Source organism: Mirounga leonina, unplaced genomic scaffold (genome assembly GCF_011800145.1).
Source record: "Mirounga leonina isolate KUSES-001 unplaced genomic scaffold, KU_Mleo_1.0 Mir_447, whole genome shotgun sequence".
NCBI classification, from domain to species: domain Eukaryota; kingdom Metazoa; phylum Chordata; class Mammalia; order Carnivora; family Phocidae; genus Mirounga; species Mirounga leonina.
In genome coordinates, this window is record NW_023270757.1 from 6,595,552 (window position 1) to 6,622,541 (window position 26,990).

Consider the following 26,990-nt stretch of genomic DNA (forward strand, 5'->3'; position numbering starts at 1 on the left):
TAAACTCTTCTCTCTGCTGGGCTCTTCTATTTGACAGCTGGTATCAGTTCCATATTCTCCAAGCTTTAGGGCTTATATCCTCTTCTAAACCAAACCAAATAACAAATATGTCAACTGTAAAACTGCCCTCCCCTGCCATGAGCTTCAGTTCTCCACCCACTGTAGAAACCACATTTAGATATCAATGGTAACTCAATTTGAACTCTAAACTTTCATGTCATTTGGATCTTATAATTCGAGTTGATGGCTATCCATTTTGAGCATCAGCCAAATTAGTACCCCATCCTCAAGGCTACTTATTCCCAGATTCCCTCCCTTTCCCACTGATCCGATGATAGGATGCCCACTGGCTGAGCCTGCCTTACAACCACCTTGCATTAAATTAGAGCTGAGACAAGATTCTACTCCAGCTCCCCTAACTCCTAGTCAACCGCTCCTTCTCTGCTGCCTGTCCACACTACACACCCAAGAAATAGATGCTAGTTGATCTGTTGAGATATAGAAAGATGGAGCAAACCAAAGCAGATGCTGATGTAACCGATGGAGAATGAGTGCAGGACCACACGTGTATTGAGAGGAAGACGAGAGTGTCGGTACATTGAGTGGAAAATAAAGGGCTGAACTGGGGTATATTGAATAGACTGTCCTATTGAAGATCTGGAGGTGGTAAGTAATATAGGATGTTTTAAAACATATTATCAGGAATGGTTTCTTTCTAAACAAGGAGTGTTCAGACTCTTCAGGCTCTAGGTGGATCTGCTTACTAAGGTGGTCTACCACCAGCATTAAATTTATCCATCTTTCCATGATTCATTCAACGAACAGAGATTGAGCAGCAAATCAGGTCTGATTTGTGTACTTCTTCCAATTTCCGTGGCCTCCTGTGTCTCTTGCTTGTGCCCCTGGCCGCTCGGTCATGGAAAGTTCTTGCTGCCACAGGCGTTGCCATGGTGGTCGTGGTGGTCACTCGGCTCTGTCACAGTAGCATTGAGCTCTGGCACCACTGGTGCCATGCCTTGCAGTAGAAGCCACACAGAACTGGAACCCAGGCTTGAGCTGACCAGACCCGCACAGACTCTTCTTCCTGCTCCCACCCATCAGCACAACACAGGGCGTGCAGGCCAGAGTCCTAGTGGCTACCCAGGAGTGCAAAGGTGGCAGTATAAGAAGTTGGGTGGTTAACTGCCTCTTGGAGAACCTGATCAATGAGAGAAAAAAGACAGGCTATAAATGCTTTCCCTTCCTCCCTCCAATCCGCCATTCCAAGGCACACTGATTGTGTTTGGCTCCATCTGGAAATGTCCTTCATGGCTAGGGAACGACTGTGTGTCTTGTGAAGCTACACAAACAGCTTGGTAATAGAGAGCCCGGACCATGATCTTAGACTTGTTTCTCCTATTTTTTTTTACTTCACTTTCTTTTTCTCTCAGTCCTCCTGTCCTCGCACAGGCCCTCCCAATTAAGAATTGGCACTTAAGGTCTACTTCGAGTGTATCTCTTCGGAACCCACCCCAGCCAAAACAAGTGGTGCGGGACAGAGAGCTGTGAACAGGGCAGACATGGCCCCTGCACTTCTGTAGCTTTCAGCAGAGTGGGATAGGCAGGTAACAACACATATTAAACAAAAAATAATCAGGAAAAAAAAAAGCGTATTTTGTGCTAAGTGGTATAAAGGAAAGGATTGTAACCTATCAGAAGATAGATTACAGTGGGCCTGAGAGTACTGTGGGAGAACAAAGATGAAATCAGTTTAAATATGGAGATTTGGGAAGGTCTCTCCAAGGAGGTTGTATTTAAATTGTGACATTAAGTTTTAGAAGGAGCCAGCCATGCTACCAGCGCACAGAAGAATTCTCTGCTGCCGGAGTAGATGGCAGAAAGTAGGACTTGAAAGCAAGAAGGAGTTTTGGGTTAGGACATTCAAGAAAGACAAGGATGGGGATGTCTGGGTGGCTTAGTGGGTTAAGCATCTGCCTTCGGCTCAGGTCATGATCCCAGGGTCCTGGGATCGAGTCCCCCATCGGACTCCTTGCTCAGCGGGGAGCCTGCTTCTCCCTCTGCCTGCCGTTCCCCCTGCTTGTGCTTTCTCTCTCTGACAAATAAATAAATAAAATCTTTAGAAGAAAAAAACGAAAGATAAGGATGGTTGGAGAGTCCTGATCAAGGTGAGGAGTGACTGCCTTGAGGCTAAGGAGGAGACTAGAGCCAGATGCTATAGACTTTGTAGGCTATAGAGTAAGATTGGATTTTATTCTAAGGGACACTGGAAGCCATTAAAATGCTTTAAGCACTGGAATCCAGTAAAATCTTAATTCCAGTTCAAAATTCTTTATTTGAATAAAACGTCTTACTTGTAACTCTAATAATACAAGAACAAAAAGATTATGGGAATAGATACAAGGAAGTAAATTCTATAACGTATACCATGAGTTAACATAAGCGTAAATATATGTCAAATATAGGTAAAATTGCAGAGTGTGGGTCGGCTTGTAACCACTACTCTCTCCTCTCTAGGAAATCATAATCTGTTATAATACTACTTGTTTTTTGTCCGGCTGGTCCAGCAGTGTGTGTTGATCTGATTCATTTTCTACTTTGCTCCATCTTTATTCAAGTTGGTTTGATGATTTCTCTGTATTAAAGAAAGTTCTTATATTGTAGTTGCAATTTCTTAAAGTACAGAGCCTCTTTTCCCTCATTTAGAATTGCTCATTAATTGTAGTTCTATTGCTATGGCTGTCATTAGGCGATCTGCTAATTCACAAATTCACGGAAGTACGGAAATACATTTCGCTAATGTGCACTGCAAAATGCCCTCTACAAAATGCCTCCTATATAATGTCATTTACAAAATGCCTGCTGCAGCTGCCTGGGGAAGGTTTTTACAGACCAACCTGGATTGGGGTGAAAGCAATATATCTTCTAGGCAGAGAAAGCTCTCCTCTCTAACTCTCAAGGCTTTTTCTCTGTGGTTGCCACCTATTTTGAACGGTCATGTGTTTCCAAATTGCCTCTCTGAAGTTAGGTTTGCAGTCATCATATCTATTTAAGTGTGTTTTATTGACAAAGAGCAGGCAGGATTAAGACAGAGTCACAAAGCTGCAACTGATGAAAATTAAAACCAAATATTGACCTCACCCTAGCCCAAGTCATACCCAGGCAGAACTGGCAGTAACCAATGTGGTATGTTTTTTGGGGGTGGGGTGAGATTGGGGGGCAATAGAATTGTTTAATTACCAAATGTATTATTTTCTGGCCAGATATTGCACCACGGAGATTCATCCCTTTTCCTTGGTTGGAAAATTTTGTCAATTCAGGAATATATTAGCAACACTTTAGCATGGGTTTGTTCACCACGGTGATTTCCAGAAGACAGTTGCCTGAGCTGGAACGGGACATGGGAAAGATTTTGACAGAAGGGGATGGATGCTGTCTGGAAAGCGAGTGCTACCAGGGAGGTCTATGAACAGAGAACCCAAGAGGATGCTGGGTGCCCAGGGGAGGAGGCTGAATTGGTGTTGAAAGCAAAGATGGTTGTGGGCCAAATTCTAACTTCAGACTTTTGCCTCAGGCAGCACTGTTAGCATTTCAAGTCCCATTAAAGGACCCTCCTTCTCAAGCAGATGGTGGCTTTACTGATAACAAAGAAAACAACTTTGGTGGAGAACTGATAGTCAGACAAAGCTTCAAAGAGGCAAAACACCAAGGGAGAAGTTACTAACTAATGTTTCTCGGAGAATGAATCACTACCAAAAAAAAAAAAAAAGAAAGAAAGAAAAAGGATCTGATACAATGGAAATAATTTATTGAAGAGAGTCAGTATTATCAAGGGCATCACCGCCCTCGCTCTCTTCAGATTTCCTGCCTCCCTGCAGATGGGTGAGGAAATAGAGTTGAAATGTATCTAATTTGAAATAAAATGTAAATGCTACAGACTAGAATATTTTTATATTGGGCATATTTTGTGCCCAGCTGGGATGATTTAAGTGAAGGTTTGAGAAGGCCTCTCTGAGGAAGGGATATTTAACTTGAGCAATAAAACTTTGAGTAATCAAAATAATATTCTGTTACTTATTAAGAAACTTTTATTTCATCAGAACATGCAATGTCTTGGGCTTAGCTAATTTCTAATAATAAGGGAATTTTAAAATTGTGTATTTAAGAAAACCAAAATTCTGTAGAAATTAAACACATAGTTAAAATGAAAATGACTTGTTGCTTATATATATCATGTAACTTGATAAACACACAGGCAGATGTATACTAGAATTTGTACATGTGCTTACATGCTTATGCATGGACCTTCCTAAAGGATGAACCTGTGAGATTATATATATATTTAAAGATCTATAAGTAGATCTATCTATTTATCTATCTATCATCTATCTATCTATCTATCTATCTATCTATCTATCTATCTATCTATCATCTATATTAGTTGATGCTAAGTCTACTTCTTTCAGGGCCTCCCTCATCACTGGCTCCATACACCAAACTCTACCTGGAAGCTTGGCCAAGGTTAAATCAGCCCAAATTGTAGGATTCTTCATCGTTAAGTGTCATATGTTGGCTGTTTTGACTCCTTCTGGTTTCTGACCCTCTATTTTACTTTAACCTTCTTTCTATACTGGGATGTCCTCAACTCTTAATTTATCTGCATCTGGCTTCCATTTAGTCTGTAGTTTCTGGGCACTACCTAGCCCTTTATGTTGTTTGTCAGACATGTCTACATCTTCCTGCCCCTCGCTGCTCACACTGTCTCAAAAATCTGGGTTCCAAGAATTATCCCGAGGGGATCACATGGGACGTCTTGCCTTCAGACTGGTTTCACAGGGATCTAAAGTTAAGGAAGATATATGGCTCTGGCAAACTAGCTTTAATAAACTGGTGCTTGTTTGTGTAATCCAATGACAGAGCTCCTATTACATGTCTCCCCTGATGATCAGATTCTCTGTATTAATTGTCATGTATACAAAGATGAACAAAGCCTAGTGTTTAACCTAGTGTTTAACCTATAGGCCTGGTAGGTGAGAAAGACATATAAATAAATAATTTCAATATAGTGTAATAAGCATGAGGGTAGTGGTTGACACAAGGGAACAAAGTACAAAGAAAAGAGAACAATCAACTCTGCTCATAGAAAAGGGATCCTATATTTCAGTTTGCCCAGGACAGTCCTGGCTGTAACTCTTGCCCTGAACATCCTTTGGAGTTTAGTATCAGTTTCACCTTCTTATACTCTCCAGAGTATCCCAGTTTTGCCCCCCCAAAATAAATAAATAAATGAACAAATAAAATAAAAAAAATAAATTTACATGGTTACCCTTCTGAAAATGGGAAGGTCAGGCAAACTTTATAAGAAGATGTAAGAAATAAAATTGCAATTATGGGAAGAACTCTACCAAATTGAGACACAGATGATAATTTTGGACAAGGACAATAGGCCCATGACCTGAGCAGTGTGTGAAGCTGGAGAATGATAAGATGTTCATATATGACAGTGCCACTCCAGAGAGGGGCCAGATGCTATGGATTGAAGCAAAACCAAGGCCAGTGATGGTGAGTCTTTTCTGCGGTGCTAAGGACCTTATACCATTTCTTATAGACAATGGAGTTATAGTAGAGTTTTCTACCAAAAGAATGACCTGATTAGGTTTGTTTTTTAGTAATATCACATCAAAATAATGTACAGAATAGGCGAGTAGGGACTAAAACTTTAGGTGGACAGAATAATTAGGAAACCATCATAATAATCCAAGCAAGAGATTGCTGAGAAGCTAAGCTAAGGCAGAAGCGGAGAGGGTAGAAGTAGAGAATGGATGTTAAAGCTATTCCTAAAGGGGGTGATAGGTGTTAAAAGTTTGTCTGATTGAGAGGATAAAAGGAAGAGTCTAGATCATAGTCAGTGGTAGCTGGATATACAGATCAGGAACTCAGAAAAAAAGTTTGGGCTACAAGTTCAGATATGGGAATGTGAATGAAAAAAAAGATCTGAAATGAAAAGAGAAAGTGTCTAAAGCCAGAACCTGTCCTTCTAACTTTATTAGAACAATGTGGGAATATGGGATAATAAATGGAAACAGCTTTAGGAAAAATATGCAAGAGATTCATATGACAAATTAGTTTTGGTTAAGGAATTATCGTGGATGTTGGCACTGGAGTTTGAATTGCCAGCATAATTTTTGTTAGGGAATATCTTATTCTTTATGTCAGTGAAATTCTTTTATATAATAGGATTTCTTAGAACAAAAGTGTTCTCCCCACAAAGATCCATTTTGGAATGATTAATATGTATAATCAAAGCTACTGGTAAAGGTCCCAGTCATTTTATATGAGTCAGCAGTAAGCAGTAGGTCTATTTATGATGGACTGTATAACTCTCACACTTGCATTTGGGCAAAAGCAGAACACCCTACTCAAAGAGCATCTTGCAGTTGCCACAACCAAGTAAAAGAATAGTTGAGGGCGCCTGGGTGGCTCAGTTGGTTGGGCGACTGCCTTCAGCTCCGGTCATGATCCTCGAGTCCCGGGATCGAGTCCCACATCGGGCTCCCTGCTCAGCGGGGAGTCTGCTTCTCCCTCTGACCCTCCCCCCTCTCATGTGCTCTCTCTCTCTCATTCTCTCTCTTAAGTGAATAAGTAAAATCTTTTTTAAAAAAAAAAAGAATAGTTGAAGTACTTCTCTTTACTGACAAGTGTAGATCTCTAGAAAAGAGGTTTTAAATCATATTAAATAGTCTGGGAACTACAGATGAAATCTTTTTAGGGTGACATTTGAAAATTTGGCCGATTTTTAAAAAATTTATTTAAATTTGATTTAGTTAGTGTATTATTAGTTTCAAGAGTAGAATTTAGTGATTCATCAGTTACATACAACACCCAGTGCTCATTACGTCAAGTGCTCTCCTTAATGACCATCACCCAGTTACCCCAGCCCCCCCCCCCCCGTACCCTCCAGCAACCCTCAGCTTGTTACTCATATGTGGAATTTCAGAAACATAAGTTTGGCCCATTTTTAAAGTAAGAATGAAAATGTCCCTTCCTCCCGCAATGAGAAATGATTGCTATTTATTTCTTATATTAACTTTCTGTATTACCATTGTTCATTCTCTGTCTCTTCCACTGGTCTATAAGTGAATTCTAAATAGATATGTATATGTAATGAAAGGTGTTTGAATTATGATACATAAACATTTCCACCCAAGTGTAAAGTCATGCTTAAGGCTGAGGTTTTTCTAAATATCTTGGAATTAAATACAGTACTTTCAAGTTGTCACACCCAAATAGGAGAAAGATTTTGTAGTTTCTGAGAAGGATTTCTGAAGCACTCTTTGAGGGTTCAAGATATTTTTTAAGTTGTCATGGCAAAATTCTCTTCCATATCAATGATTTACAACTTCAGTAAATTTCACTCTTTTGGACTATGCAAATCAGGAATGTGTGCTGATTCAGATAACATTTATAAATAAATTGATACAAATGAATGAAACTTAAAAACAATTGATTTACTTTTTAATTTTTAATGTTGTATTCACCAAGAAGATGGAATTAGTGTAAAAGCAGTGAAATTAAGTTTATTTTTTTTAAAAATCAAAGGATTAAGTAATGACAAAATACTCCAAATGCTTTCAGCTTCTGTTCTCAGAAAATAATTTGAAGAACAGTTCTATTTATCACATATTATATAAAATTAATGTGACTTATGTTTTATAAGCGTTTTACATCTAAATAGATGTAATAGAATCTATTTATATCTTAGGGTGTAATATAAACACACCAAGCAAAAATATTTTCAAAAAGCAGTTTAACGTTCAGTAATTTCATTAAGCAACATTAGCTCCCTTCTTCCTACTCTATTTTTCATATTTACATCTTACCATATCATGTAATCTTTGACCGACGGCTTTTGTCTTGGGCCGTGGATGCTGCAGGGAGCCGCCCGTCCAGAACTCCCATACTCATTACCCCAGGTTCTGGAAGTGACAGCTGCTGAGGCTGACAGCGAGGTCCCTCTCTGGGAATTGCCCTTGTCTGAATAAAGCTGCCTCACCCAAGGTCACCCACCTCTTCTCAGGGTACAGCCCACACTCAAAGGCTGGTCATGGAAGGACACCAAAGCTCATCTCCCCTGCCTAAATTTGGGACTTTCCTGAGTGACCGTTGCAGCTCCAAAGTGCTCGGTGGGCTCAGTGGGCTCGGCTGGTGACTCCGTTGCAGCTACATCAGTTTCAACCCTGGTCCCTGTCCTCCCGAAGGTGCTGCTCCCAACAGTGTTCAAATCACCTGGATGAAAACTCAGCATTTTGGAGACTGTTCCTGGAGAAACCAGCAATGAGTGCCAGTAATAGTCTGAGAAAGCCAATCTTAGAATGGTGTCTTGAACAGAATCCCATCACTGGTGGTAGGTAGATGCTATGGACTGAATTGTGTCCCCTCCTCCCCCAAAGTCATGTGTTAAAGCGATAACCCTATTGCGACTATATTTGAAGATAGGGCTTTTAGGAGCTAATTAAGGATATATCAAGTCATAAGGATGGGGTCTTAATCCAATAGGATTGGTGGCCTTATAAGAAGAGGAAGAGAGAGACAGCCCTCTTTTTTTTTTTTTTTTTTTTACCATGAAGGGACAGATCAAGAAAGTGGCCATCTGCAAGCCAGAAAGAGAATTCTCACTAGAACTTGACTCTGATCTCAGGTTGCTAGCCTCCAGAACCGTAAGAAAATAAAAATTTTTACTTGTTGTTTAAGCTACCCAGTCAATGGTATTTTGTTATGGCAGCCTGAGCAGACTAAGACAGTGGATTATTGATAAGCTCAGTCTGTGGTAGCTATGCAGTTGTTAAAACTTTTACCAGTGGTAAATTCAGATGGGATACCAGTAAAAGGAAATGCCTGGTCAGTGCAATATTTTAAGTATTTGAATAGTTTTGGGGAAATACTTATCATAAGGACTATGAAATCAGATGGTTCTTTCTAGAGGCCATTGATACTTTGGAGGAAAACAATAAGTTTTAAGGGTAACTAATCACCAGGTTAAGGTAAGGTATGAAATTTAGAGGGCCCCATTGAGAGCATAGTAAAAGACACTCATTCAACTAGAAGCAGAAAAAGCTGAAACTGAGGCATGGAAATTTATTAAAAGGCTATCAGAGATCCAGAGAAGGTTGAATGCTCAACCCCAGCAAGTCTGCTCCTCCAAGGTCAGGTCCCTGATTCACAGAGTGAGATTTCACAATTTGAGAGGGAAATCTGGATCAGCGAATTTAAAATCCTGAATTCCTAGGTTACCCTGAACCCTCTTCAGAGCGGTCCATTTTGTCTGTAATTTTGTGTAAAGATGATGCAGTGACCTGAGTCTTGCAAGACAATATAAATTCCTCTCAGGACCTAGCCCCACTTGCCCACTGGCCACCAAAATAATACTGTTACGTCACTACATAACCCAAGCACGAAAGTGCTGAGCCTGATGGAGGAAAGAGACCATATCACAAAATAACTGCTGGGACCAAGTCAAAACCGGATCCTCAGGGCGCTGCGATCATGGGGTGGGGACATAAAGTTGGACACTGGAGAGGGCGTCAGTATGCCAGCAACTTTCAGCGACACAGTGTTTCATATCCTGGCAATGATCCTGCTGAAGGCTCAGTGAAAGGAAGGCTCACACTAAATGAAGTAGGACTCCATGGCAGACCGGGAAGTGGCTGACAGATGTGGGCTTGCTAAGTGAAGTGCTGGATAAGACAGCAAGCATTCCATCTGACTCTTCTTTGGAAGAGTCCATGGGATAGTGGGGTATACGCCAGTGACCGAAAGATGAGCAATGCACCAGTAGAAGGTGCATCTGAAACTCTGAAGGCAAGGAATGACCATAGGAGATACTGCTACAGGACTCCCTGAGAGCGACGCAGACAGTAAAATCCCCAAAATGGTAGAGACTAGGTAGCAATGCAATAGAGGTACTGATACAATGACAAAATGGTCAATGGGGAAATGTCAAGTGCCGGAGCTGTATAAAACTATGGAGGTGTTTAATAGAACCGAGGGGGAAGATAGATGGGTATTGCCAAGGATATCACTCCATATCTATGCGAACAATATATCAGAGGCTGTGGGCAACCCCCCAGTGGAAAATGATTATCCCTGGCCCAGCCTCCCGAATCGAGTTAGCTTTCAAACTCAGAACGCACATACCGGAGGATATGCCAGGTTTCCAAGAAGAAGGACCTTACAACTCCACAAAGTTTGTAAAAATTCCCTACTTCTTCCCCCAAAAGGGTCTAAGACACAGGCTTGGAGAATCCAAACACTAGGAAAAACGGAGTGCCCAGATATTTCAAGTACTGTGGACACAGGGTCTAAGTTGAAAGTGCCCCTCTCCTCCAGCAAATATAGGAAATAAAAAATAATATTGCCTCTTGGTGGAATGGAGGAAAGCAGTATACCCATAGAAAACTAAAGTAGGCAAAATGGTGGTCCACATCATATCCCCGCTTAATTCATCAGTCTTGCACTGAGAAATTCATACGTATCCTGGAGATTGACTATGGCATACTGAACACTCGATCAGTTGTAGCTCTCTGTCAGATGAGGTATCTTTGCAAGCACAGAATAACACAGACTTAGGACGTGGTCTGCAGCCACTGAGCAGATGAATACATTTGTTTTGACCCCCATCAGGAAGGAGGGTGAGCAGCAGTGTGCCTTCACATGGAACAGGCAAAAGGATGCATATGCGGTCTTGCCCCAGGGCTGTGTTAATCTCCCCCCACCTTCCATCATAATGAGCCCAAAGGGACATGGACTGTCTGGACATTCTGCAGAACATCACAATATCAAAGGCCTAATATTAATTGAGTCAGATGAGCAAAAAGCAGCAAGTATGATCGACATTTTGGTAAGGCACATTTGCTCCAGGGGTAAGAGACAAACCCTATAAAGATTCTGGAGCCAGCCATATCAGTAAAGTTTTAGGCATCAGTGTAGCATGCGGGAGCATTCCCCTGAAAATAAAAGAGGAATTGTTGCCTCTTGCATCTTTCACCGCTTAGAAGGAGACAGTGTCTGGTAGGCCTCTTTGGTTTGGGGAAGCAGTGTATTCCAGGGAAAACTGCTCCAAACCATTTAACAAATGGCATGGGAGGCTGACAGCTTTTAGCAGGAAGCTCTGTTCCAGGTCCAGGACAATGCAGGAAACCCTGTTGCTTGGTCCGTAAGACCTGGCAGATTCTATGGCACTATATAGAGTGTATGGTATAACAATAGGGATATTGTGGTGGAAGCAGATGCTTTATGAAATTTATGGCAAGCCACTGTAGGAGAACCACAGTGGAGACCCATATGTTTCTGGAACAAAGATATACCATCTGCACCAGAAAATTATAGACCATTTGAAACATAGCTCCTGGCATGCTCCTGCTCTGGATATGAAGTGATCTTGTGAGCAGAACTTCCCATTATGGTTTGGGTTCTGTCTGATGTGCCAAGTTATAAGGTCAGACAAACCAGATAGCAGTCTCCTGTAAGATGGAGGTGGTGTACCTGGGATTGGGCCCGAGTCATCAGGCAATGCGGTACTTGTTCTTTTGGTTCGTGTACAGCATAGACTTAACTAATGCGATAGCCTCCAACTTACCAAAGTGTAGCTACTGCTGCTACTGAATATCCAACCTGCTCGTGACAGACCAACACCGAGTCCCCAGTGTGGCAACATCCCTAAGGAGATCACCCAGCCAGTACGTGGCAAGTTGATTCCGCTGGACTCTTTCAACCTTAAAAGAAGGAGCAATTTACCTTGACTAGAATCAACACATGGTGAGCATGGTATGATTTCCCTGCTCCACATCTGAGGGGCATTTGAACCACCAACACAGAATCGTGTACAGTACAGGATCCTGTATGGACCAAGGGACAGATCACCGTGACCATGGATTTGCTAATCATAACCCTTCCTGCACCATCCAGAAGCTGCTGGCCTGGTGGATCAGAGGAATTGCATTCTCAAAGAGCAGCTGAGGTTCCAGCTTGGAGAGGCTTCAGCAAGGACACTGCTCCATCGTCTAGGATCAAGAAACACTCTAAATCAATGACCCTTATATGCTATTATGTCCTAATAGACAGAATACCTGGGCTCAGGAACTTAAAGTAGTATTAGAATGGGCCCGGATTGTTCCCACAGATCCACTTAGAGATTTTAAGCTTTCTGGCTCTGTAATTGTGAGTGTTGCAGGTCTAGAAGTCTTGAACCCCAGAGAGGGAATGTTTCCACCACAGGACACAGCAAAGGTAACATTAAACTTTGTTGTGAGGGCCACCTGCTTACTTTGTACTCCCTGGATGTGGGCTGTCCCCTAGATGGGGTGCATCCTACCACTGAGGGCAATGCTGAGGGAAGACTCAGCTCTAGGACTCTAGCCATCACTCCCAGCATCTGAGGGAGTGAGTGACTCCATCCTGAAGAGGAGCCTGAATGACAACTCAGTGGCAGCCCATTCCTTGCACCTCTTGGGTACGTATAGAAATTTTACCCCATCTGGGAACGGCCCCCCTCTGTATTTTGGTTGGTTGGCTGCTTTTCCTGAGAAAAATTATAGGAAATTCATGAAATAATCTATAGTTCCCACCATCGCATCTGGTCTTAAGCTACAACTGATACTCATCATCTCATTCCTTGTTGCCCCCACACTACAGTTCACCAACTCTACCGGGTCTTGCACCTTCAACTCCTTACAGGTGTCGTTTCTGAGACCAAGCCCCAGTGTTCCATACACCTCTTCATCACAATGCTTTGTTCCTAGGGAATCTGCTCTTCAACATTTCCATCTCTCCTTTCCTCAGAAGGACATTAAAGAAGGTGTGGTAGGGACGCCTGGGTGGCTCAGTCGGTTGAGCATCTGCCTTTGGCTCAGGTCATGATTCCAGAGTCCTGAAATTGAGCCCCGTATGGGGCTCCCTGCTCAACGGGGAGCCTGCTTCCCCTTCTCCCTCTGCCCTTCCCCTCCTCCCCGTGCTCTCTGTCTCTCAAATAAATAAATAAATAAAATCTTTAAAAATAAATAAAGAAGGTGTGGTAAATGCAGAGCTTGGGGATAAACCTACAGAAAGTTTATTGGCCTGAAAAAATGTAGTATGGTTTCCTCATTCCTGCCATTCATTTCAACTTTTAAGGCAGGTGTCTTTGTCTAAAACTTCCCTAGAAAAATGGCAAAGAGAATTGTACTTTTGAATTTTAATGTTGAGGAGAACACATACGCAAAAAAAAAAAAAAAAAAAAGCAATTGCTGAATTTATTTGTTTACTGTAGCTGCCGTAACAGAGCACCACAACCTGAATGGCTTAGACAACAGAAATTTCTTGTCTCACCTTCAGGAGGCCAGAAGTCCAAGATTGAGATGTTGGAAGGGTTGGTTCCTTCCAAGGGCTGAGAGAGAGAATCTGCTCCCTGACTCTCCCCTTAGTGTCCGGTGGCTTGCTGAGTGTTTCATATTCCTTGGCTTATGGAGCATCACCTTGATCTCTGCCTTCATCCTCACATGAAGTTCTCCCTGTATGAGTGTCTCTATGTCCGAAGTTCCCCTTTCTCTTTTTTTATTTTTATTTTTTATTTTTATTTATTTTTTAAATTTCATTTTATTATGTTAGTCACCTTACAATACATCATTAGTTTTTGAGGTGGTGATCCACACTTCATTGTTTTCGTGTAACACCCAGTGCTCCATGAAGTATGTGCCCTCCTTAATACCCATCACTGGGCTAACCCATCCCCCCACCCCCTCCCCTCTAAAACCCTCAGTTTGTTTCTCAGAGTTCATAGTCTCTCATGGTTCCAAGTTCCCCTTTCTATAAGGACATCAAGCCTATTGGCTTAGGGGCTTCTTTTACTCCAGTGTGACCTCAATTTAATTACATCTAAAAAACCCTGTTTCCAAATAAAGTCACATGCTGAGTATTGGGGGTTAGGACTTCACCATATGAATCTTGGTTGGACACAACTCAATCCCTAATATTGAACTTTAGGGGGAGGGTTGTATTTCTTGGGGAAAGTAAGTGGTAGAAAATACAAAGTTTAAAGTAGTAGGTTAGCTGGGATCTCTTTTTCTTTCTTTCTTTCTCTCTCTCTCTTTCTTTCTTTCTTTCTCTTTCTTTCTTTCTTTTCTTCTTTCTTTCTTTCTTTCTTCCTTCCTTTCTTTCTTTTCTTCTTTCTTCTTTCTTTCTTTCTTTCTTTCTTTCTTTCTTTCTTTTTTTTTTTCTTTTTTTTTTCTTTCTTTCTTTCTTCTTTCTTTCTTTCTTCTTTCTTTCTTTCTTCTTTCTTTCTTTCTTTCAAGTGGAGAAACTTAAATCAGCGTCCTTAAAAAAAATGGCTTTCTTTCCACTTGCTGGTTGGGGGATCACCCCCAGCAGTCACATTTCCAATGAATTAGCAAAAAGCACTGGATTCTGTTTGTGTCCTGACATGTACCTGTCTATTAGCTCCATCTCAAAATTGTATGGCCCAAAAGGAAGAAAAAGAATAATGTGTCCTCTCTGCAGGAGCCCATAGTAACTGGTTACAGCTAATCTTCCAAAGAAAGAGAATTCAATCTAGCAATTAGAATTTATGGGCATAAGTTCTGGAAGATGAAAACCCTCATCATCCTATTTGGTTCACTGACTCTGAAAGGCCCACGTGCCATGTCACATTGCCAAATCACACATCTGCATTTCGGTTGGTACATGCCTTTGGTGTTGGCATTGGCCCTATGACCACAGATCTTTCTATTGTAGCTATTTTAGTGGCTTGGCTCTTTTTTTATTCCCTTAGGTCTTATGGTGGAGCAAGAGGACACCCACAGTGGAAGCCAAAAGAGTCATCTTAATGAATGGCATGTTATGGGCCTTGTGATTGTGATTCGCAATGTTTTATAGCATGGCTGGCTAAATTCCTGTTCCTGAAGGATGGAGTTAAATCAGGCAGAAAAGTGATGTGGAATCTTTTTTTGCAGGAAGCTCTTCACAAAAACACTCTTGTCCCCACCGACACTCCCTCTTGTATGAACTGTGAAAGGACAGTGAAATCTAATGTACGAACGTGGAACACACATACTGTGTCCTGGGCCTCCAGAACTACCGCCAGAGACTTCGGAGGCCAAGGGCCCGTCCCACGCCTTGACCTGCACCATATCATGTGGTAGGTCCATGTGCGGGACCCCGAATAAAAAACCCAGGTCGGTGCTTCCAGTTGGGGGCTCCCTTCCAGCAACTGTCTCCTTAAACGCAGGATTCAGGAACCTGGTGGAACTCTGCCCCAACTGCAGGAAAACATATTTCAGGCCCAAAGTGTCAGAGTGAAGGGGGGAGGGGCAGGGAAAGGAACCAAATGCTGAAGCAAATAAAAACATCTTTTAAAATGTCGCCTGCTTGCTGCCAAATGTGGGCTCAGAGGGAGTGCCACCGGGAGCAAGTTCCACATGGCGGGGGCCTTCCGTGGAGAAGCCTGGCTGGCAGGCCAGGAGGATTCAGTAATTAACACTGTCAAAGACTTGCGAGGCCCCATTTCAGCAGCTCGATCTGGAAGTGTTTGCCTATGTCCTGTCACCCCCAGCGGCACAGCTGTGGTGTGGGGTTTGTCAGCGGTTGGCGCATGTGTGGGCCCAAAGTCTTTGTCATGCAGGATAAACCAGCTTGGGGCTTCCTTTGGGGGACTTAACCCTGTGGGCATTGAGGCCAAGAGTATCTGATTTAAAAAAAAAAAAAATCAACTAAATGAAGGACTCGAAGAATGCCTAGTAACCAGTTCCTAGAAGTTATAGCATCCAGATGGCTAGATAACAAAGTTAGAGAACCACGCACGGTCACCTTGGCCTGGCCTATGGAACAGACTGTTGTGGGCTGGGAAGGGGGCCGTGGAGACCCTGGGAAAAATGGGTGATATTACAAGTTATTAAATAAAGACTCTAAAACAGGGTATGGTGAGGAAGAACTGCTCTCTGGAGAAGAAGAGAAAATCAGTAGGTAGGTAGCTGTGCTGTAGTGGGGAAAAAACACAAACCGGGCATGAGTTTCTGGGTTCAATTCCCAAGATTGCCACTTACTAAACCCTTATATAAAATGAGGGTTGTGATATCTCAGGTGAAATGTTTTATTATGAATATATGTAGACATATATTGAGTAAACAAACTATAGATACATACATGCATACACACACATATGCACATTTATCTGTGCACCTGTCATTTAGTGATCACTGCTATGCAATCAACAAACTTTTATCAGTTCCCTCCTATGAGTGGGCACGTCTTAATACATGGTATCAAACATGACAAGTCAAGTGTCTCTTCTCTTGGAGCTTCTATTCTAGTGAGTTCTAGGAGTTTTTTATTCGGGGGTCCCACATACAGACCCACCACATGACATTTTCAGGTTGTGGGAAGACGTATGATTAAAAAGGGTGCTTTCATGGGTAGAATGGTTCCAGAATATTTACAGACTTTTTCTCATTCAGTTTTTCTGATACTCCTGTGGTAGGCACTACTATTTCCGTTTACTGCCCTGGAGACCTAAGTCCCATGGGTTAGCTCTGATGGGGCAGGCTGAAAAGTATGGGTATTCAACCAGAATTGTGTGAACCTCGCTGGACACTCTTCTTCAGTAAGGGGATGTCTGAAATCGAGGGATGTTTCCAGCTCGCTTTGTCTCTCTTTCCTTCACTTTTCTTCTTTAGGTAAAATATTATTTGCTGGAGCCTATATGTATTATGGTTTACGAATTGAGACATGCTATAGTAAACTACACTCGTTTACAATTTTGGCACTTACATTGTGTGATCGCAGAACACTGAGGAGGATACAGATGGCCCCATGATAGCCACAGTGCTATGTGACAATTGCACCCCGTTCCATCTGCAGACATTGCTAGCATCTTAGTTGGGCCATCCGCTTCACAAGAAAGCAAGACTCATTTAAGAGGTTCAGACGGTCGAGGGCAACTACCTCAGACAAACATCTTTGAATTGGGAAACAAGATTGCCTATTCAGACTTGTTATTTTCCTGTTTCTTGTTAGTGCCTTTATTACTTGTCCTGTGTCCATGGTTTAAGTCAAGGGGAGAAATTAAACTTGTATTGTGGGAAGAAATATTGCAGAGGGGGGAGAAGGAAATTAAATCATATAAATCTTCATCAGAATATATTTGGTTTGAGATAGATTTGAAGCATCTCAGTGTCTCCTTACATATGTCTGGCTTGAAAATTATGTGAAACATATGTCTTCCTTGGGCACCGAGGACAGACACAGCTAAGATGGGGTTAAAATTGTGCAAACAAGAAATCTAGAATCCTTCAGGTGAAGCCAGAGTGCATGCTCACTCTCCAGTTGTTGTTCTTTGGGGTTTACCGCCCTGCTTCTTTTTTTTTTTTTTTTTTTAAGATTTTATTTATCTGACGGAGAGATAGAGAGCACAAGTAGGCAGAGTGGCAGGCAGAGAGAGCGAGAGAGGGAGAAGCAGACTCCCCACCGAGCAGGGAGCCTGACGCTGGGCTTGATCCCAGGATCCCAGGATCATGAACTGAGCCAAAGGCAGCAGCTTAACCGACTGAGCCACCCAGGCACCCCTTTAGCGCCCTGCTTTTTGCACGAAGAATTATGTAGACTGCCAAGCACCGTGTGAGGGCAACAATGGATGCTTGGTGTCTGAGCCTCGTCAGGGAGATGAGTGCAGGACAGGATGATGGGACAGGTGTCCTCCATGCCTGCTTCTCTGGCACCCTCATGCTGTCGCCCTCTCTCTTTCTTACTTTCCCATGAAGTGCCTCTGCTCCTGGCACTTTATTTTTTTCCACCCCTGCCTTATTTTTGTGAGCTTTGACTGTCTGCTCTTTTCCCCATGTTACTTCCTCCAGCTGGAACCCCTTTCTCGTCCAGCTCCCGCCCATCCCGTGGTTGTTAATTTCTGCAGCAGGCCCTCCCCAAAGCTGCACCTCTCAGAGCCCCCACCACCTCGGCAAACAGTCTTGTCAAAGATTTAACCACGGAGTCCTCAGCGTTGTATTCTCACCACATATTGTTTTACTTAACCTTCGAGAGACCCCTCGATATATGGCATGGTTCCCATTTTACACCGGAGGAAGCCGAAGCCCAGAGCATCTCGTGACCTCCCCAAGTTTACCCAGCTGGTAAGCGGTGGGGTTCGAGGGGAACCTGCATCCTCGGGCCTGAGTTTGCTAGCTAGCAGCATGATGCTGGGCCATCGCATGTAGCAGGACAAAAATTGCAATAAAATTCCCTTCTGAATCAACCCCCCCCCCCCCCCCCGGACCAACTTGTCCAGGACTAGGGAGTGGTAACTGAAGTTTGGGAAATGGCATTTTGGTAGAACTTTCATGGTGACTTTTGTCACTTATATGCTCCTGTGGCAAGATCTGCTCTATGGAGCAGCTAATTAATCCTCTTGGGGCCATTACGCAGCCACCAGCAATGGTCGGCTGCAGACCCGCGTCTGCGCTAGGGCGCAGCCCACGCTAAATAAGCAGCCCCAGAAGCCTGCCGTGGCAGGTCTGCAACCACAGGTTCCTGACGTCAGCACGCCCAGCGTTTGCACGTCCTGGGCCCCGCAGCACAGCATCACACCCAGGTGGGTGTTCTGTAAGTGCTTTTTAATGATGGTGGTGGTCACGATGTTCGGGGGTCTGTTTATACTTGCAGAGAGGGTTGTGTATTTTAACAAGAAGGACTTTTGATTGGCATTTCAAAGAGGCGAGTGTTGTTGGAAAATGTCAGCACCCTGCATAGGAGGGCACTTCACAAGTGTTAAAGGAGTGGGTCTGCTAAGGGGATTAGGATAATTGTTTTGGAGTGAATGGGCAGGCTCAGTGGAGGTGACCTGAAGTCATTTTAATGGGCCTAGTGGAGATCATGGTGACAACTCATGCTCGTGGATTAAGATGCTCTGATGGAAATTCCCAATCATTACTTAGCATTGGTTCCATTGGGATACTGATTACCCTATTATGCCACTAGGCCTGGTAGGCTCACTCAATTTCTGGGCTCAAACAAAGAAATGCTGATCAAAGAAACTGCCACCCCCACCATGTGGCACACAGTTCCTTTGCCTCCAAAGATGAAAGGTGCCTATTTTCATGGCACTTCTCATTTTGGGAGAGCCTTTTAATTCGTGCCAGTTCAAGATCAATCAGGGATGAAGTCAAACACTGTCAGAATAGAAGGTCTTGTGGGTGAAAGTAAAGGAGGGAACTTCTTTCTCCTAAGTAACCACCAGGTTGGGTTGCTGAAAGTTAAAATCACATCAAGTCTGCAAGCTTTAGGAATGAAAGACAAAGTCTGGAATGAACGCATGTGTAGATCCAAAGATTAGAAAGAATAGAATTTATATTATGTACGAGTAGTTCTTGTCTGTCTGCAACCTTTTCTCACCTGATAAAAATACATATTGGGCGGAAACCTTGCATTTCAAGTATTGGTTGACCCAGCCCCAAATGACTGAATCAGGTAGCTCTGTTGGCCAAAGGTGGGGATGCTACCATTGCCCAATGGCTTTGGATGCTCTTTGTTTAGCCAGTTTGAATTTCTTTGTGCATGAGGCCATCAACTGCCCTACACATCACTCTTACCCTCGGAGAACTGAAAGAGGGTGTTCTAGAAGCAAAAGCTGGCTTTTGCCACAAATTTCTTACATCGTGAGTATTTGAGGATATTTAACTTCTAATTCATAATTTTAGACTTTGCAAGGTTGTCAGGGAGCCTGGGAACTTCAGGTAATACTTTAACTGGTTACCGTTTATCCAAACCAGAAGCTCTTCAGGGAAGTGGCTGGAGTGGAAAAAGAGGGTGGTATGGGGCAGGCAGAGCCACATATCGGCTTTGGTGCCATGGAATGGACAAGTTTTGCAGCAGTAGAGACCTGCAGCAAACAAACTTTAGTTTTCTCTAGAATGCAAATTGAGGAAATGTACACACACATGGCTCTCAGCCTAGAAATTCCATGCCTTCCCACATTGGTTTTGTAAGCAGAGTCTTCACACCCACATTATATATCTGGCCGAGGCAGCCTATAATCATTCCAGTTCCTTTGGTGAGTGGACAGTCACTGTTTCAGAGGTTGGAATCTTTTTATTTTGAGTTTGATGTTTAAGTGTGTCTTATTTATGGAGCATCACTAGTCCAAGATGGCTTGCCTTTAAATTAAAAAAAAATCTGCAATAAAATTTATTGTTTCTCTAGGCAGCACTTTCTTTCTGTAGACACATTCATCTCTGAAAACTCCTCACTCTGGATTCTCAAAAGGGCCAAGGAGAGTAATGGAGATTTTGATGAAATAGCCTTCAACTCTGAAATACTCTTTCTCTAGAACAGTGTCAGAGTCGCTGTGGGTGGTTGTTAAAAATCGAGATTCCTGGAATTCAACCGAGGTCTGCTGAATCAAAAATCCCTAGTGCTAGTTCTGGAATCTTCAGTACACATAAGTCTGATAAGTACTTTTGTAGCCCTCTGCCAGATGCCACCAGCTTGTTTTCGGGACAAATGGTCGACCTCTTTCAGAGTCTTGGGTTTGTATCATACTTATACAGAAATTCACCTAAAATTTGGCTGCCCACCTTTTGTCTGGTTTTAGAGAGATGGGTTATTGTCTAAATGATTTACCAAAAACAGAAATAAGGATTTTTTTGTTTCCTTTCTGATCCCCTCTTCCTCTTCCCCATCCTCCCCAACTTTTCTCTCTTAAAACTTTCCTGGCCTCAGTTAGAAACATATGTGACATACTGAGAAAGATATAGGGGAAAATGCCAGACAACAATAAAATGTCAAGGTGAGCCAACATCATTTTTGGTATTCACATAGAAAGTCTGAGAGGGAGAAGTTAATTTACAGGTGGGATCTCCAGGGGAAGGATGGCATACTGCAAGGCTCTTGGGGAGAGCATCAGAGAGGCGGAAAGCTGCATGTTGAAGAAGGAAACAAGGATTTAATTTGTGAGGGAGGGCAACTGGTAGTGAACTCAAGATGTCTGAGTATGCTAATTCTACACAAAATACGACCCACTGTAGCTACATGGAAGAATGTTGTGCGAGGAAGACGAGTTGAAAGAAATTTCTTTGACTTCTAGCTGAGCCAAAGAAGAGATTATTCACCTGCTTTGATCCAGAAATATGGCATCACGGGAGGTTTTAGCCCGTATACCTGCATTCCGACTACCTCCAAATCCTAAAAGTAAAATTCTAAAAGTAGCAGGAAACACACCTGGGAAACGGTCTCTTTCTCACAAAGATCCTTAACATAGTACAGGTCAAAATTAAATGCACTTTCCATAAGTCATTTAAACATGACTCCATGTGCCTGTAAGGTACCAAATGTTTTACCTGAACTTGCCTTAAGTAGCGGCAAAGCATCATATGATTTGGGGTGTCATAAACCTCTCCCTGTCTTCTATTATGCTCCTCCGGCCTGCAGTGCTTCTATTGATTTTTGTCAAGACAGCAGTTCCTTTGGATTGGGCATTATGCACAAGAGCCCCAAATCAGAGCACAAAAAGCCATTTTACAACAAGCAACTTAATGAAAGCCGGTAACTATCAACCAGAAAATGCCACGGTCCAGGGAGTTTGGACTGGAGAGGGGTGGAGAGGTGTGGGGTATGAGCAGTTGTCTGGAGAGGGCAGGCGCTGCTGCCAGGGTCACCCAGTGGGGGCGTGGGGACATCATGAGGTCATAAAGGAAGCTGAAAGGCAGCACTGAGGAAGGAAACACTAAAGACAACATTTTCTTGCTTCATGCGAACCCCCTGGTTGGGACCTGATTATGGGTTTAGTGGAATGAATAAAATAGGAGCAGAAGCTGAGGCAGGGGGACCCTGGGTACATTTTCACGTAATGCATGGACATAGTCATCAACAGGAGTCACAGCATGCGTCAGCTGGCTGTCTAGCCTTTAACCAACTATTATTTTCTCTGTGTTAAACTAACACTGATGGATTACTTTAGAGAAAGAATGAACCAACTTCTCTAATTTGTCTAAGGCTACAGGAAAAAATAATTGACCTCATTCTCCTAACTGTGAATGGGAGAGAACGATTCATGTGCTTCCCCATCCCCCCAACCCCCCCGGCAGGATGAATTCTAATGATTCATGTCCATGGCAATTGAATTTCCTGGAGAAAAGCATCCTGAAAGTTGAAGTTATAGTCCCAGCTTTTAAAACTCTGATCATAAAACCTTTCTCTGAGTGGAAAATAGGCTAAATCATGTTTTCTTGTCTTTTTCCTCTCACCTATTCTGCTCCTGGAGCTTCTGATTCATGACTGTGCACCAAGGACATTGCGGATGTGGGAGTGAAATGATTCTAAAATATTTAGCTCTATGGAGAGGCAGACTTGGCTCCTGAGAGCCTGCTAATTGGGTGGGTGCCTGCCTCTTCCCTCACCGATCCATCCCCACATCCCCAAAGTTTTCACCATACATGGAAACATATTCAGGGATTGAATCTAGGGTTATGTAACCAATGTTCACAGACTCATATGAAAATGAGCCTCATTATTTTAGGACTGGGATTGGGTCTTGTCAATGTGGTTGGGTGTGAGATTAGGGAGTCAGGGGGCCTCTGGCAAACATGAGAGAGCATAGCATGTCCATATGGGATAAAATTTGATTAAAAAAAACACAAGCTTTGTGCAGGCTAACCGACTAAAACAATAATAACTAAATCCCAAATAGAAATTTACTTGTCAGATTCGACTGCCAGGACTCCATTTTATGACTCCTGCTTTAAAATCACCTTTCATATTTATAAATGCCACTCCAAACTCAAACTGCAAGGTGGTTTTGGATAATGGGATATTTGGGGTCATCTACCTTTCTTGCTATAGTCTATCATGAAAATCGTAATTGAAAGATAACCAGGGGCTATGCATTCCTTTTACTTCTGAAATGGCGTATAGATAAAACCCAAATATTGAGATTTATCTAAGTATGTGTGCTATTTTATTGATCTGATTTATATGCTGGGAAGATGTCACTCAATATAATATTCTGAGGTGACACCGGCAAAGAAAAAAGACTTTCAAAATTATTGAGTAGAACAGGAGAGAAAGCAGAGTGATCCCCCACCATTTTGGGGGCAAGTTCTGGGAGACCTAATTATTGTTGTTACTGTTACTATTGTTTCCTCATCCATAGCAGCATTCCTGGTACACACTGAGGGCTCAAATCGTGGTTGTTGAATTAAAAAAAAATTTTTCGAAGTTATTCTATTGTGCTCCACCTTCTGCAGGGCTTTGTATTTCAAATGAAGTTTGGGGTAGAAGTGTCAGTGTAATTGATAACCAATCTGCCAGAATAACAGTGTGACAAATATCTGTGTTTTAAATCAAGAGATAAAAGAAAATAACGCTATTCCTGAAGTCCCATATTGAGAAACATCTCGATGATTTTGTCACTTGTTTACGTCTCATTGGGAAAAAAAATGCATCTTAGAACGGACGCATCTACAAAGAGGACAAATGTGCAGTGAATCTGAACCAGTTAAACCTTAAGAGTGTAAATGAAACCTTTAAATTGTGTGAACCACTAGCAGTCTTGCAACTCTTTACATGTGCAAAGAATTGAATGAAGACATATGGTCACCATCAACTTGGTTATTTAATTCCGAGATGACACACGTATTAATCTAACTGAAAGGGGAAGCTACTATATGGCTGGTTGTAATTAGCCAACCACAAATTTCTATAACCACTTCAGTCTAAAGCAAAAGCCAAAATGGCATTTCATGATTACACCATCCCACCCAGATTTGCATTTCTTGATGAATTCCCAAGGTTAGGATATGAGCCATACTGTAAAACCAACCCTCAATTACACCTTTTTAGAGGGGAAGATTAGTGGCAGGTGGTGCCTGCTATAAAAGCCTCATTAAAACACCTTCTGGTGGAGTTTCACAAAAGGAAGCCACCAGATGGAGACCCATCTCCACATGGTAGTCTTACCTCAAATGAGAGTTTCACCTGACACTTTGGGGACAGACAATTTTTTTCTCACCTAACAAGCCACTGAGGTTCAAAAGACGATCTATTAGGATTAATCGTACTTGATCACTAATCCATTGTAATGCCATATGCTGAAAGCGTTGTTCACTGTGAAGCCTGGAGCCAGGTAGAGCCCCTCTGGTAATGTAAACCCTCCCATTTTCCTGCAGCTAATCTAATTTCACCTCCTCCGAAGACCTCAGATGCCAGGAGCAATGCTTAACTCTCCCTACACTGTCTCTGATGCATTTTTGAGTGGTAGCAAATCTGATCTCAAAGGTAACAATGCTGAAACCTGCTGCCTAATTGGAAAATGATCTTTCCTGGTGTTGCTTGGTTAGTGGGGTGAATGGATAGAAGGTATTTCTTCCATTGTGCACTGATTTAAAGCCCTAGTCCCAACCTTCTGATCAGCACAGCTTGGTATTACTCATCTCCTCTTCCCTAAACGTGTTTGTCAAATCTGCAATTTACTGGATTGGAACAATTAGCCAGCTGGGCAGAGAAAGTGAAGTTTACGTTTCATAGAGGAGATTTTGTCACCTTATTATGCAGTCCTTGAAATGGCAGGATTTTTTTTTTCCCCCTGTGGTTGGACTTTGGGATGGATCCAAACTACCCAGTGCCAAACAGAGTCTCTCGTATTGTGTGTGTGTGTGTGTGTGTGCGCGTAGCTCTCTTGTATGTTTTGTGTTAAGCTACTTATGAAGCACCACCCACTAAGTTGCTTTCTGTAAGAAAGATGGCCTTTCTTGCTCAAGACCCCGTGTCTACAAGTTATGTACCTGTATGACCACATGAGCCCCACGCATTTTGCTCTAGTCCCGGGGTCCCGTATGAGGAGTTGATGGAATAACTTCCAAATTGCTACAATATTTTGTGGTCACTTGGTTCCAACTATAGATAGACTGCTAGATGGGGTGGAGTAAATAATCCACCTCCAATATATACTAGACAGTATCGTCAAGATAACAATAGTTTTCCTCAAGTAATATGCGATGCGTTTAAGCAAATGGGACCTGGCCTCCTGATGCATCCAAAGTGTGGGGCTCCACACTTTCCTAATAAACTGCTCCCCAAAATGCAATAGTATTTAGAGAGTTACCATAGTTGTAAGACCCAATCAGTGTTTCAAAAATATCACCCTTATATTGCATAGTCACGGAGGGGCCGTTCTTATTAAAATGCAGATTCTTAGGACCTAACACAGACTGACAGACTCAGAGTCTCTGGAGTTGAAATGTGAGCATTTACTTTTTTTTTTTTTAACAAGGTTTGTTTTTTTGTTTTTTACAAATTTTTCAGATGATTCCGATGCACACTAAAATGTAAGGTCCAAGTAAGAGAACACAAGCTGTGAAACCCCACCAGGGCCCCAAGACCCCTACTCTCTTCTTTCCTCATACCGAAGGCAGAGTGAAACTGTGGTCAGGGGGCGTAATGTGACCACAAGTTGTTTTCTGAAGGGGGTGGGAAAATACCGTCCCCCGCCAAGTTGCTCCCTGGATCATATTTGTAACTAGGCAAGGTTGCTATGAGTGTTTTTTGTTACCCAAATGATATACCTCATGTGCCCATACTGTACATGTATACGAATACTTAAAAAATCTTAAATTTCTACTGACATATATAAATCACCCTAGCTTTGTTTTTATAGTTTATGTAGTCACCAGACACCACAGATAAAAAATCTAGCCTCTGCATTCTGCAGCTGGAGGACTTTATTTTGTCATGCATAAGAACTGCTAGATTTGGCCAGGCAAAATTACCCTAAGGTTTTTTTTTTTTTTTAAAGATTTTATTTATTTATTTGAGACAGAGAGAATGAGAGACAGAGAGCACGAGAGGGAGGAGGGTCAGAGGGAGAAGCAGACTCCCCGCTGAGCAGGGAGCTCGATGTGGGACTCGATCCCGGGACTCCAGGATCATGACCTGAGCCGAAGGCAGTCGCTTAACCAACTGAGCCACCCAGGCGCCCATTTTTTTTTTTTTTTTTTTTACGAAAGATAAACATTAAAAAGAAAAAGGCAAGAACACTCATTAGCCAATCCATCAGACTGAAGCAGAGCGTCCAGGTTTTCTCTATAATTACACAGAAGGGATATGGTTTCTCTATTTGATGCAATTGCATTTACAGAAAAGCCTAGGCAATACCTAGTTTCATTAGCCTCCCTTCTTCACAAGGAAGATTTTTACTTCCATATATATCAAGTCATCCAACATGCAAATATTTTCTTACAAGTTTTGGCAATCAGACTCCGGAGAGGCAAGTCTCAGTCCATCCTCTGACGTTGGAGACCTGCCTTGTCTCCCTCAGCCCCACTCCTATCCCGGCACGTCTATAGGAATGAGGGCTTTGCTAAATCTTAAAGGAAACCCAGACAAGCAAAGAAGAGATCAGCTAGTTCTTTTCTCCCACTTTGACCCTGGACCTCAATCTGCTCACCAACGAGAGTAGGGATCCTCTCTTTCTGTGTGCAGGACCGAGTCTGCTCCAGTCTGGTGAAGAGTGCAGGGGGCCAGTATGTTGGGGAGGATCAGGAAGCAGCTGATTGGCCAGGGCAGCCGTCTGTCTTCATCGTGGTCACCCCGCTCAGTGGGGTGCTGTGGGGCCTGCAGGGGGTGGGGCATCATCCCCACGTGTCTGGCTCTCCAGAGCCCTCAGCGCCACCAGTACCGCCAGGGTAGTGTCCCTGTTTTTGAGGATCTGTAGGTCAGGACCTAGAAGTGGCGTCTGAGGTTCTGCACTGACCAATGAAGGCAACAACCTGAACACTGGTGTTGAGTCCTTAGAAGCCAGGGAGAGCTTGAGATTTAGGTTAATCTTAAAAAAGATAAAACTATCTAAATTTGACCTTGTTTCTTTCTTTCTCTGTGTGTGTTTTTCTTTTCTTTTTTTTCTTCTCTTCGCTTCTCTTTCCTTTCCTTTCCTTTCCTTTTCTTTCCTTTCCTTTCCTTTCCTTTCCTTTCCTTTCCTTTCCTTTCCT

General features: G+C 42.6%; 1 long non-coding RNA gene across 3 annotated transcripts in view; it reads left to right on the forward strand.

Moving 5' to 3' along the window:
- Positions 1–26,990, forward strand: part of LOC117999061 — a 133,733-nt gene that overhangs the window by 84,108 nt on the left and 22,635 nt on the right. Inside the window, exon 3 of one of the 3 annotated variants that reach the window (XR_004676194.1) lies at positions 24,174–25,667. The exons of 1 other annotated variant lie outside the window; for it this stretch is intronic. This is a non-coding gene — a long non-coding RNA (uncharacterized LOC117999061). Of the gene's footprint in view, positions 1–14,797; positions 17,339–24,173; positions 25,668–26,990 lie in introns of those variants that run through there. One more of the 3 variants, XR_004676193.1, reaches the window with a different exon arrangement.